The sequence below is a fragment of the Salmo salar genome, chromosome ssa16 (assembly GCF_905237065.1).
Source record: "Salmo salar chromosome ssa16, Ssal_v3.1, whole genome shotgun sequence".
Taxonomy (NCBI): domain Eukaryota; kingdom Metazoa; phylum Chordata; class Actinopteri; order Salmoniformes; family Salmonidae; genus Salmo; species Salmo salar.
The window spans coordinates 8762330-8774891 of record NC_059457.1 but is presented as its reverse complement, the minus strand read 5'-3'; the positions used below and the strand labels follow the sequence as shown (position 1 = coordinate 8774891).

General features: G+C 43.3%; 1 long non-coding RNA gene across 1 annotated transcript; it reads left to right on the top strand.

Moving 5' to 3' along the window:
* The first annotated feature begins 1490 nt into the window (after positions 1 to 1490).
* On the top strand, positions 1491 to 8262 carry LOC106573159 (uncharacterized). The gene is made up of 5 exons (XR_001321278.2): positions 1491 to 1563; positions 3623 to 3728; positions 5245 to 5326; positions 5986 to 6098; positions 7950 to 8262. It is a non-coding gene; the product is annotated as an uncharacterized lncRNA (long non-coding RNA).
* Positions 8263 to 12562: the final 4300 nt, after the last annotated feature.

The window sequence follows — 12562 nt, the reverse complement described above, 5'->3', positions numbered from 1 at the left end:
TCTAGACAATTCTTGCTTCCAACTTTGTGGCAACAGTTTGGGTAAGGCCTTTTCCTGTTTCAGCATGACAATGCCCCCGTGCACAAAGCGAGGTCCATACAGAAAGGGTTTGTCGAGATCAGTGTGGAAGAATTTGACTGGTCTGCACAGAGTCCTGACCTCAACCCCATCGAAAATCTCTGGGATGAATTGGAACGCCAACTGCGAGCCAGGCCTAATTGCCCAACATCAGTGCCTGACCTCACTAATGCTCTTGTGGCTGAATGGAAGCAAGTCCCGGCAGAAATGTTCCAACATCTAGTGGAAAGCCTTCCTAGAAGGGTGTAGGCTATTATAGCAGCAAAGGGGGGACCAACTCTATATTAATGACCATGATTCGACGAGCAGGTGTCCACATACTTTTGGTCATGTAGTGTAAATTGTATGTTAAAACTAAAGGACTTTAGTAACATAACAAAATGAGAAAATGCAAAAACATGTTTTAAAATGTCTTCTAAATGAAAGAAGTGCCCTGTGGGTGTGGGAAATATTGACATGGCAAATATTTCTAGGGAGTGATATGGCTTCTAAAGCAGTTTTGGTGTCTCTCTGTCTCCAAGGCTTTTGGCTTGACCAGGTTGAATGTACAGGTATGGTGATTTGAATATAGTTAGAGTGTTTGATAAATGGCAAATAATCTCTGACAGATTAATGTCTTTAAAGGAGACATATAGGACATGTGGGGCATGTAAAATATAAACACAATAAAACACAATCATTCTTAAACAATACATAACAAAATTATGTTTGATGTAAGTCATTGAGTTCACTTATTCCTTGTCTGTTTAATTTTTTTCAAATGTGAGTACCGTAATAGTCAAAAGGACTCAGACTCAGTCCTCAAAAAGGGTTGCGACAACCCTTGGGGGCATATCTTTTACAGTACAGAATACAAACACAGGCTAACTAAGCAAATGGAACAGTAAGGGAAAAACAGAAAATCTGGTCCATTCTCATTGTCCTTCTCGGTATCTGCTCAAGAAATACTCACCATTAGTGTTACATCAGAGTTGGTGTGGGAAACAGAACAGCAGGAGAAAACACCTGAAGAGAAAACATCAACTTACTGTAACTAACCAAGGTCAAAGGTGGTGGGCAAGGTGTGTGGCTACACTCTATTAATTACGATGAAAGGGGCTGCTCATCTTGACTATGCTGTTTGTGGCCGTTATCGACAAGGAGACATTTTGAGGGGTGAGTGATCATCACAAAGTATGGAAAAGAAAACACTTTGTGACAGCTGCTGATGTAAAAAGTGCTTTATAAATACATTTTGATTGACTGATAAAATTATTATCCCTTGTTTGCTACAGCAGTGGTAGCTGAGAAAAGGGTAATGACATATGGTGTGTTGATTGTCACCCTTTCTCTTTTTATGTTTCCCCCATCTCTTTATTAGAATTATTAGGGATGATAACATCATCATTGTAATATCTTTACAGGCACCAGGTGCTTCAGATCACTTGGAAGGATGAGCTCCAGCACTCTCTCCTGAAGGACCTGGCTGAGATTAAAGATCTCGAGGTGGGGCATAATAACAGTGATCATACTATGACATAATATGACTATTATACTTCTTATACAGATGTAGGATCTTAATTTGACCTGTATTGTCGCTGCAAAATAATCCTGCAGCAACAGGATTTCAACGTTTAGTCCATAATGTTGCTTGATCGGTGGCTAGGTTATTAGCTGGTCAAAATGAAGCTGCATGAAAAGTGGAATACTGTTAATATATCTGTATGTTAGTGCAAGATTTCAATGAACCCTCGGGGTTCTCCATGGTGTTTTAGGTCAGGGCGTGACTAGGGAGGTTTCTAGGTATTATATTTCTATGTTGGTGTGTGTGTATGGTTCCCAATTAGAGGCAGCTGAATATCGTTACCTCTAATTGGGGATCATACTTAGTGTGTTTTTTCCCCCACCTGCTAGGTGGGATATTGTTTTGTATGAGTGCCTATGTGCGCTACGTATTTCATGATCGTTATATCTTTGTTGTTTTGGAAGTTTCACTATCATTAAAATGTGGAACTCTACTCACGCAGCGCCTTGGTTCAATTATTCATACGACGGTCGTGACAGAATATCCCACCTAGTCAGGACCAAGCAGCGTGCCCAGGAGGTGAAGGAGAGTTGGTCATGGGAAGAGATACTAGTTGGATGCGAGACCCTTCCTTGGCAGGAGTCGCCGAGGAGTAAAGGAGGAAAGCAACGACGCCGGGGTCCGTGGCCACAAACAACCCAAGGGCAACCCCAAGGTTTTTTTTTTGGGGGGCGCACAAGGGGCGGTCGGCCGAGGAGAGAGCCAGAGACCGTCTGGGAGTCGATGGAGCAGTTCGAGGAGGGATATCGGAAAGAGATGTTGGCAAGGAGTATGCTGCAGCGCACTCGCCCTGAGGAGCGTCTCCCCAGCATGTTACATCCTGTGCCGGCTCCCCTCACTCGCCCTGAAGAGTGTGTCACCAGCCCGGTGCAACCTGTGCCAGCTCCACGCACCAGGCCTCCAGTGCGCCTCCCCAGCCCGGTATGTCCTGTGCCGGCTCCCCGCACTCGCCCACCAGTGCGTGTGTACGGTCCAGAGTCTCCAGCAACGGTCTACAGCCCGGAACCTCCAGCGACGGTTCACAGTCCAGAGCTTCAAGCGACGGTTCACAGTCCAGTGCTTCCAGCGATGGTCCACGGCCCAGAGCTTCCAGTGACGGTCCACGGCCCGGAGCTTTCTGCACCGGTGCCATGGCCGGAGCCTTCCACTGCGCCGATGCCCAGTCCAGGCACGGTGTCCAGTCCCGCTCCATGGCCGGAGTCTTCCTCTGCGCCGGTGCCCAGTCCAGGCACGGTGTCCAGTCCCGCTCCATGGCCGGAGCCTTCCTCTGCGCCGGTGCCGAGTCCGGGCACGGCGTTCAGCCCAGCTGCTACGTCCCGCACCGGAGCCGCCACCGACGCTAGTTGTCCACCCTAACCCTCCCCATCTAGTTTCAGGTTTTGCGGTCGGAGTCCGCACCTTTGGGGGGGGGGTACTGTCACGCCCTGACCATAGAGAGCCCTCGGGGTTCTCTATGGTGTTTTAGGTCAGGGCGTGACTAGGGGGGTTCTAGGTATTATATTTCTATGTTGGTGTGTGTGTATGGTTCCCAATTAGAGGCAGCTGAATATCGTTACCTCTAATTGGGGATCATACTTAGTGTGTCCTTTTTTCCCACCTGCTAGGTGGGATATTGTTTTGTATGAGTGCCTATGTGCGCTATGTATTTCACGATCGTTATCTTTGTTGTTTTGGAAGTTTCACTATCATTAAAATGTGGAACTCTACTCACGCTGAGTCTTGGTCCAATTACTCATACGACGGTCGTGACAAATTTCTGTAAATCACTTAGCTCATCTGCGGCACATGAAAATGATCAGCAACAAAAAAGTGATCAAATTAAGATCTGTAAATAGGAATTTTAGAGGAAAACAATCAGAACGGAATTATCAGAGCAGATCCCTTCTCATACTGTATAATGTATGATCACTCCATTTGATCTTTTCCCATGTGTTGATTTGTGAGTTCATCTGCATGTTCCTCTCCTCTCTTCTTTCCCAGCTGGATGTGTGTGGACATCAGAGTTCCCGTCACCAGCCTGCAGACCTACAAGGCCTTCCTGAGGACCGAGGACATCTCTTACTCTGTCACAGTCAAGGACCTGCAGGTAAAGGTGGACAACTTTCTGAGCTGGCTGAGGAAAGAGAGCTCATCTGCCTTTCTTACGCCATTCTTTAGTCATTGTTATTCTTCAAAAAGTAAATCAAAATCAAATCAAATGTTATTTTGTCACATACACATGGTTAGCAGAAGTTTATGCGAGTGTAGCGTAATGCTTGTGCTTCTAGTTCCGACAATGCAGTAATATCTAACGAGTAATCTAACCTAAAAATGTCACAATTACCTTATACACACAAGTGTAAAGGAATGAATAAGAATATGTACTTATAAAAAAAATATATATATGAATGAGTGATGGTATAGAACGTCATAGGCAAGATGCAGTGGATGGTATAGAGTACAGTATATACATATGAGATGAGTAATGTAGGGTATGTAAACATTATATGAAGTGGCATTGTTTAAAGTGGCCAGTGATACATTTATTACATCAATTTCTCCATTATTTAAGTGGCTGGAGTTGAGTCAGTATGTTGGCAGCAGCCACTCAATGTTAGTGATGGTTGTTTAACATTCTGATGGCCTTGAGATAGAAGCTGTTTTTCAGTCTCTCGGTCCCTGCTTTGATGCACCTGTACTGACCTCGCCTTCTGGATGATAGCGGGGTGAACAGGCAGTGGCTCGGGTGGTTGTTGTCCTTGATGATCTTTTTGGCCTTCCTGTGACATCGGGTGGTGTAGGTGTCCTGAAGGGCAGGTAGTTTGCCCCCGGTGATGCGTTGTGTAGACCTCACTACCCTCTGGAGAGCCTTACGGTTATGGGTGGAGCAGTTGCCGTACCAGGCGGTGATACAGTCCGACAGGATGCTCACGATTGTGCATCTGTAAAAGTTTGTGAGTTTTTGGTGACAAGCCAAATTTCTTCAGCCTCCTGAGGTTGAAGAGACGCTGCTGCGCCTTCTTCACCACGCTGTCTGTGTGGTTGGACCATTTCAGTTTGTCCGTGATGTGTATCCCGAGGAACTTAAAACTTTCTACCCTCTCCACTGCTGTCCCATCAATGTGGATAGGGGGTTGCTCCCTCTGCTGTTTCCTGAAGTCCACGATCATCTCCTTTGTTATGTTGACGTTGAGTGTGAGGTTATTTTCCTGACACCACACTCCGAGGGCCCGCACCTCCTCCCTGTAGGCCGTCACGTCATTGTTGATAATCAAGCCTACCACTGTAGTGTCATTGGCGAACTTGATGATTGAGTTGGAGGCGTGCATGGCCACGCAGTCGGTGGTGAACAAGGAGTACAGGAGAGGACTGAGAACGCACCCTTGTGGGGCCCAAGTGTTGAGGATCAGCAGGGTGGAGATGTTGTTACCTACCCTCACCACCTGGGGGCGGCCTGTCAGGAAGTCCAGAACCCAGTTGCACAGGGCGGGGTCGAGACCCAGGGTCTCGAGCTTGATGACGAGTTAATAACTGTACAGACTATGATGCCACCAAAGTTATCCCCCTGACAATCTAATTATTCTTGATCAGTGATATGAAACCTTTTGCCCCTTTTATCTTAGGTTATGTTGGATGAGGAGTGGAGCAGATGCTGAGTGCTCATGCCGCTGAGCCCGGAATACTGATGACTACACCAAATACCAGGTCAGTACTCAATAACACAGCCAGGAAATCCTCAGCATCTGCTGTTATAACATCTATCATAACATTGTCATAAGATTGCAAGATAAAACTGTCATAGGACTGCAGAAACGAACTCTCTTGCACTGACTCTATGCACACACACTGGACTCTACCCACACACACATACTGACACCCCAACACACACACCTTCACACTCACCACTTACGATGCTGCAACTATTATCTATCCTGTTGCCTAGTCACTTTACCCCTACTTATATGTACAGTATATGGCTACCTCAATGACCTCATTGACTGCACATTGACTCGGTACTGGTACTCCCTGTATATAGCCATCTTTTTTTCTATTCCCTGTATATAGCCATGTTATTTTTATTTGTTATTCACTGTGTATTTATTCCTAGTGCCACTATTTCTATTTTTCATGATCTATTTTCTGTTATCTTTAACTCTGCATTGTTGGAAAATAACCAGTAAATATGCATTTAACTGTTAGTCTAGACATGTTGTCTACGGAGCATGTGACAAACAGCATTTCATTTGATTTGATAACTCTGTCATAAGACTGCATAATAACACTGTCATAACAATGTTATCAGGCCTGTGTTAAAACTCCAGTCCTCAGAGCTCTTTGATTCTAATGTGAGATTATTTTACTAGCTCTATCGCAATAGATCTACAGTTTCCAGGACATGGTGGCTAAGAACCCCAACCTGGTCAGCAAGATCGTGATTGGCCAGAGCTACCAGGGATGCCCCCTGAATGTGCTCAAGGTAAGTTCCTGACCACAGTGGGCCTTGTCATATTACTAACTAGTACTCTTTACACGTGAAATATACATCTAATAGAGCCCTCTGAATGCACTCTAAGTCATGCAGTCTATCACAGTGCCATCCGTTTTATCACCAAAGCCCCATATACTACCCACCACTGTGACCTGTACGCTCAGGTTAGCAGCACCTGGTTCGCCAAAAGGTGATTCACTTCTAGTCTCTTTCCTACCAGTCAGAGCCCCTGTTTTGAATTTCCCCACATGCTCTTGAGTCAATGTAAACTCCAGTTTGCTGCTAAGAATATAAAAAATAGTATAATGAAGGCAATAGGGTCATTACAGTCCATTTGCTATGATAACTTATTGTTATTATTATTAAGGGAGTTAAGTCTCTTTGTAGTAAGGCAATTCCTGTTCTGAATACCCACAGGGACGTTCCTACTCCCAGATTGCTGCATTGATGTAAAAAGTGAGATGGCGCCCTCATGAGGCCAGAATCTCTTTATTCAGTATGATAATGTGCATAAATCTTTCTGTTCAATGACCACCAGATTGTGACGGACTACATGCTTTTATTAGCCTACAAGAATCGCATAAAAAATTAAGTTTGTGATAGGCCTTCAATTGAAAGGTTTAACTTGATATAGCTTACTGTCACGACTTCTACCGAAGTCGATGCCCCTCCTTGTTCGAGTTGTTCGGCGGTCGACGTCACCGGTCTTCTAGCTATCACTGATCCATTTTTCATTATCCATTGGTTATGTCTTGTTTCTTTTCACACCTGGTTCCAATCACATTCATTACCTGTTGTGTATTTAACCCTCTGTTTCCCCTCATGTCCTTGTCTGAGATTGTTTGGTGTTATTGTGTTCGTGTTAGTTTTCTTAGGTGTGTGAAGGGTATGTGTACCCATTTAGATTTTTATGTATTCCTATTGTTGGAGTCAGTTTTAAAAGTTATTAAACTACTCCGCGTATATGAAGTTTGTTTCTCCTGCGCCTGACTTCCCTGCCACCAACACACACGACAGTGACACTTACACTTCACAATAAAAGGAAAAAATAAATTTACTCACTGAAATAAAATTAAGAGATAGTAAACTTTCAAGATGACACTTCGTTTAATCTTTGAAGTGTTGGCTAATGGTTTACTGAAACATAAGGAAGCTATCCAATTTTCACGACCAATTCTTTTGATGATAAGGCAAAGCAAAACATATTTATTTAAAAGCATCCTCGAGAAGAAGCGCTTGAGAGGGGAGATTTAGATAATTAAACAGTATTTTAGGGACTGCAGATTACCAGCGTGGAGCTGTTTTTACACATCAGTAATCTGTGTTCTCTTTTGGTGAATTCACCATTGTGCATGCCCTCGGTCACAGTCTGTTAAATTACAGCCAAAAGCTGTTTTAAGGGGTTTGTAGTGAGTCTCTTATAGTCTCTGATCATTCAGTTGCATGAGTACTTCAGTCTTATAGACATATTTCACACACAATTTATTTCTATTTTTACTAAGTCGTTCAAACAAGATACTATGTCGCTCTAATGAGATACTAAGTCCTTCATACAAGTTGAATCCAAGAGACTATTTTTTTTCCTTGGGCTCAACACATTGTTTACATTGCTTGAACTAACCAAACCTGTGCTCAACACATTGTTTAATTTGCATTAACTAGCCAAACCTGTCAAATGAAAAGGTTGCCTTTCTAATTGTCTGACTTATACATTTTTGCTGTTTTTATTTTTGAGAGAAAATGATTTCCTCCTTTATGGTGGATTACAATTAAAATGGAAGCATGTCATTGTTTTGGTTGGACTGTCCCTGGCCTGATGTTATGTTGTATTCCCCTCAGTTTCCCTAGCCACCGGCTCTAGCGGTAACCCCTGCAATGAGACTTACTCGGGCCCAAGGCTCACTCTGAGTCTGAGGTCAAGTCCATCGTGTCGAGTCTCAAGGCAACCTGACGGCCTTCATCGACATCCACAGCTACTCAGAGGCTCATGTACCCCTACTGCTACACTGCAACCCCCTACAAGGACCAGAGAGAGCTGGTGAGTCTGACAGGCTTCCCACCTTCCCTTGACCCTTAACCCTGTCTCAGTCATTTGCCTTATAAGGGCACAAGGCGAGACCCAGATGCAGACACGGGAGGAAGATGGTTTGAGTCTTTGATATTTATTACATCCAAAAGGGGTAGGCAAGAGAATGGTCGTGGACAGGCAAAAGGTCAAAACCAGTTCACAGACCAGGAGGTACGGTGTGGCAGGCAGGCTCGAGGTCAGGGCAGGCAGAATGGTCAGGCAGGCGGGTACAGAGTCCAGAAAACAGGCAAGGGTCAAAACCGGGAGGACTAGTAAAAGAGAATAGAAAAAGCAGGAGCATGGGAAAAACATGCTGGTTGACATGGAACATACAAGACGAACCGGCACAGAGACAGGAAACAGAGGGATAAATACACCAGGGATAACATGCGAGACCAGGAGGGGGTGGAACTGATCAGGGTCTGACATGCCTAATAATTGTACCTGAGGCAATAATGCACTTTTATAGCATCAAACAGGGTAAAACTGTTGAACAGCTCAAGTTCAGTATACAAATAGAGGAAATGTTTTGTCTGTTGAACATGGCCTTAATTGTCAAAGGTTGTACAGGTCTGTTGACCTTATTTTACATTTTACCTACAGCATGACCTGGTGTGAAGGCCATCACTGAGCTAGCTACCATGTACAGAACTCCCTGCATATACGGCTGTGTCATGACCATCATACAGTGCATTCAGAAAGAATTCAGACCCCTTGACTTTTTCCACATTTTGTTACATTACAGCCTTATTCTAAAATTGATTAAATATATTGGTTTTCCCATCAATATACACAACATACCCCATAATGACTAAGTGAAAACAGGTTATTAGAAATGTTTGTATTACAAAAAAACAAAACAGAAACACCTTATTTACATAAGTATTCAGACCCAAAATTGAGCTCAGGTGCATCCTGATAATTCTTGAGATGTTTCTACAACTTGATTGGGGTCCACCTGTGGTAAATTAAATTGATTGGACATGATTTGGAAAGGCACACACCTGTCTATATAAAGGTCCTACAGTTGACAGTGCATGTCAGAGTAAAAACCAAGCCATTGGGTTGAAGGAATTGTCTGTAGAGCTCCGAGACAGGATTGTGTCAAGGCACAGATCTGGGGAAGCGTTCCAAAACATGTTTGCAGCATTGAAGGTCCCCAAGAACATAGTGGCCTCCATAATTCTTAAATTGAAGAAGTTTGGACCCACCAAGACTCTTCCTAGAGCTGGCCGCCCGGCCAAACTGAGCGATCGGGGGAGAAGGGCCTTGGTCAGGGAGGTAACCAAGAAACCAATGGTCAATTTGTCAGAGCTCCAGGGTTCCTCTGTGGAGATGGGAGAACCTTCCAGAAGGACAACCATCTCTGCAGCACTCCACCAATCAGGCCTTTATGGTAGAGTGGCCAGACGGAAGCCACTCCTTTAGTAAAAGGCACATGACAGCCCGCTTGGAGTTTGCCAAAAGGCACCTAACAGACTCTCAGACCATGAGAAACAAGATTCTCTGGTCTGATGAAACAACTATTTTGCCTGAATGTCAAGCGTCACTTCTGGAGGAAACCTGGCACCATCCATATGGTGAAGCATGGTAGTGGCAGCATCATGCCCTGGGGATGTTTTTCAGCGGCAGGGACTGGGAGACCAGTCAGGATCATGGGAAAGATGAGTGGAACAAAGTACAGAGAGATACTTGATGAAAACCTTCTCCAGAGCGAAGGTTCACCTTCCAACAGGACAATGACCCTAAGCACACAACCAAGACAATGCAGGAATGGCTTCGGGACAAGTCCCTGAATGTCCTTGAGTGGCCCAGCCAGAGCCCGGACTTGAACCCGATCGAACATCTCTGGAGAGACCTGAAAATAACTCTCTCTATAATATTTCATACGGAAAAAAGTATCGCCGACAGACTGATTTTGAACTGGGACTCTGTACAAAAACTCAAAATTCTTTCTCGTTTTTGAAGAAACAAGCCTGAAACAATGAACAAAGACTGTTGAGATCTAGTGGAAGCCATAAGAATTGCAATCTGGGAGCTGGAATTACATAGAACCCATAGCTTTCCATTATATGAGCCTTGGAGCTCAAAAAAACAAAATTCCGGTTGGTTTTTCTTTGGATTTTCACCTGCCATATCAATTGTGTTATAGTCTCATACATCATTTTAACATTTCTACAAACTTCAAAGTGTTTTCTATCCAATGCTACCAATTATATGCATATCCTGAGTAACAGGCACTTTACTTTGGGCACGTCAGTCAGGTGGAAATTCAGGAAAATAGACCCTAGCCCTAAGAATTAAACACTTTTCCCGAGGTAATTTTCATGGCAGCCAGGTAGGCTATACTCATGTTGTAAAGAGAAGCAATGTGCTTAATATTAGGAAAGTTAAGAAAAAAATATATTAGGCCTAGAACACCGATAGGATCTTTCTCTTTTTAATAGTGGCCATCACTCTGTTTTCTCACGCAATTGAATAGCCTTTTGAAATGTTGCGCAACATGAGCTCATGGGCTCTCATTAAGTGTTTGATTCGATTTTTGATGACATTTGCATTGATGTCAGAATGATTAGAGAGACAATAGAGTGTTGAGAACCAGGCATTTAGCAAGTTTGGTAGGCTACTAAAGACCATCAGCAGCATCAGAGCTTGGAGGACCCTAGTTACCATGACTAAATGGTCACGTGGAATTTGACTGCTGGTGTGGCGGTAATATGGTCACGATAACAGCCCTGTTCATGATGCCATTGACCTAAACAAGAGCCCCAGGACCAGTGGAAGCAAAATAGCCCCATCACATCAAAGATCCACCATCATTTTTTACCATAGGTATGAGGTACTTTTTTGCATATGCTTCTGTTTTTCAATGACAAACCCACCACTGGGAATGGGCTAAGATCACTCCCAATGTGTTCTCCAATCTCATAGAACATTTTAGAAAAAGGCTGTGTCGTTATCCTTGCAAAGGGTAGGGCGCTGGAGTACTGAAAATAGGGGTAGCAATAATTTGAACCTTATCTTGAATTTTTTTTTTTATTACTTGTTAACCAAGTCTCTTTCTCTGAGAAACCATTTTTGAGCATGCAGTATAGCTCAGTATTTGTATTATTTATTTTATTTGGTCTTTTTTTGCTCAACTTTATCAAGGGTGGACCTGACTGTATCTCTGTGATACTGTCATGTGAATGTCTGTTAAACAAAGTTGTACTGTCTGTCTGTCAAAGATATGCAGTATCTAGCTCAAGCAAGTGATGATACCTACGTACAAGTCAACAAGAGTTCACTAAAAATCACCTCTGTGAAAATGACCAATAGAAATGAGACCTAATTCGATCATATGTTGTGTAGTTCAATTAAATTTTTCAAGCGCTGACATTAAAAAGGCTCAACAAAATCACCAGTTCGCATCAGAATATACATTGTGCATTTTATTTAACATTCAATTTACACAAACTAATTGAGATCAGCCAGTTTAATCGATGTAGAATACTGCCAAAGTTAATGTATTCATGGTCAGGAGCTTTGAGTTGAAATTAGACTTCTTGTTTCTGGTTCCAACACTTCACACACATGCCAGACGTCAGCCTCAGAAAGGTTTTGCATCCATCAAAAGCCCACTTTTTTACATTAAATTCACTTTTGAAATATATTATCTTCATCTCAAGAACAGCCACCAACGATACCTTTAAGTCAACATTCTTCAAACGTGTAGGTCACACACTTCGTCATAAAGCACAAATATTATTTCACATTTTCACATGTATCGGACATACCAAGGTGCTCCTTTCTGAGTACCATGACTACCATCTCAGAATGCCCTCCTAAACCCCCATGATGATGCTTCATATTTCACCACTTGTACAGACCATCAGTCTTGTCAGCCAACACACCCAAACATGCAATGCATTTGAGACACTCACCTCATATAACACTACAATATTCCAAACAAGAAAAGGCAGTTCCCTTAGACAGAGAACCATATACATCTGTAGTTATATCATATAAAAATGTGCATATTATTTTACAAGTTAAAATGATGTGCTTTGTGCCAATATGTTTAGATAATTTCAATACGTATATGTATGTACAATTATTCAATGTGTATAATACATTATCCCATATTGTCACGCCTGCTCCCGCTCTTCCCCCTGGCGCTCGAGGGCGCCGGGCTCCCCAGCATTATGCACACCTGCTTCCCTCGTCATGCGTACCAGTGATCACTTGGACTCACCTGGACTCAATCACCTGTGTTATTTCCATCCCTATATCTGTCTGTCCCCCAGCTCTGGTCCCTGCTTCCGCATTAACGTTCATATGTTGTTTTGCTACCCGTGTGATGATGCTGTTCCTGTCTTGTTTCTTGTCTGTTCCTCATTAAATG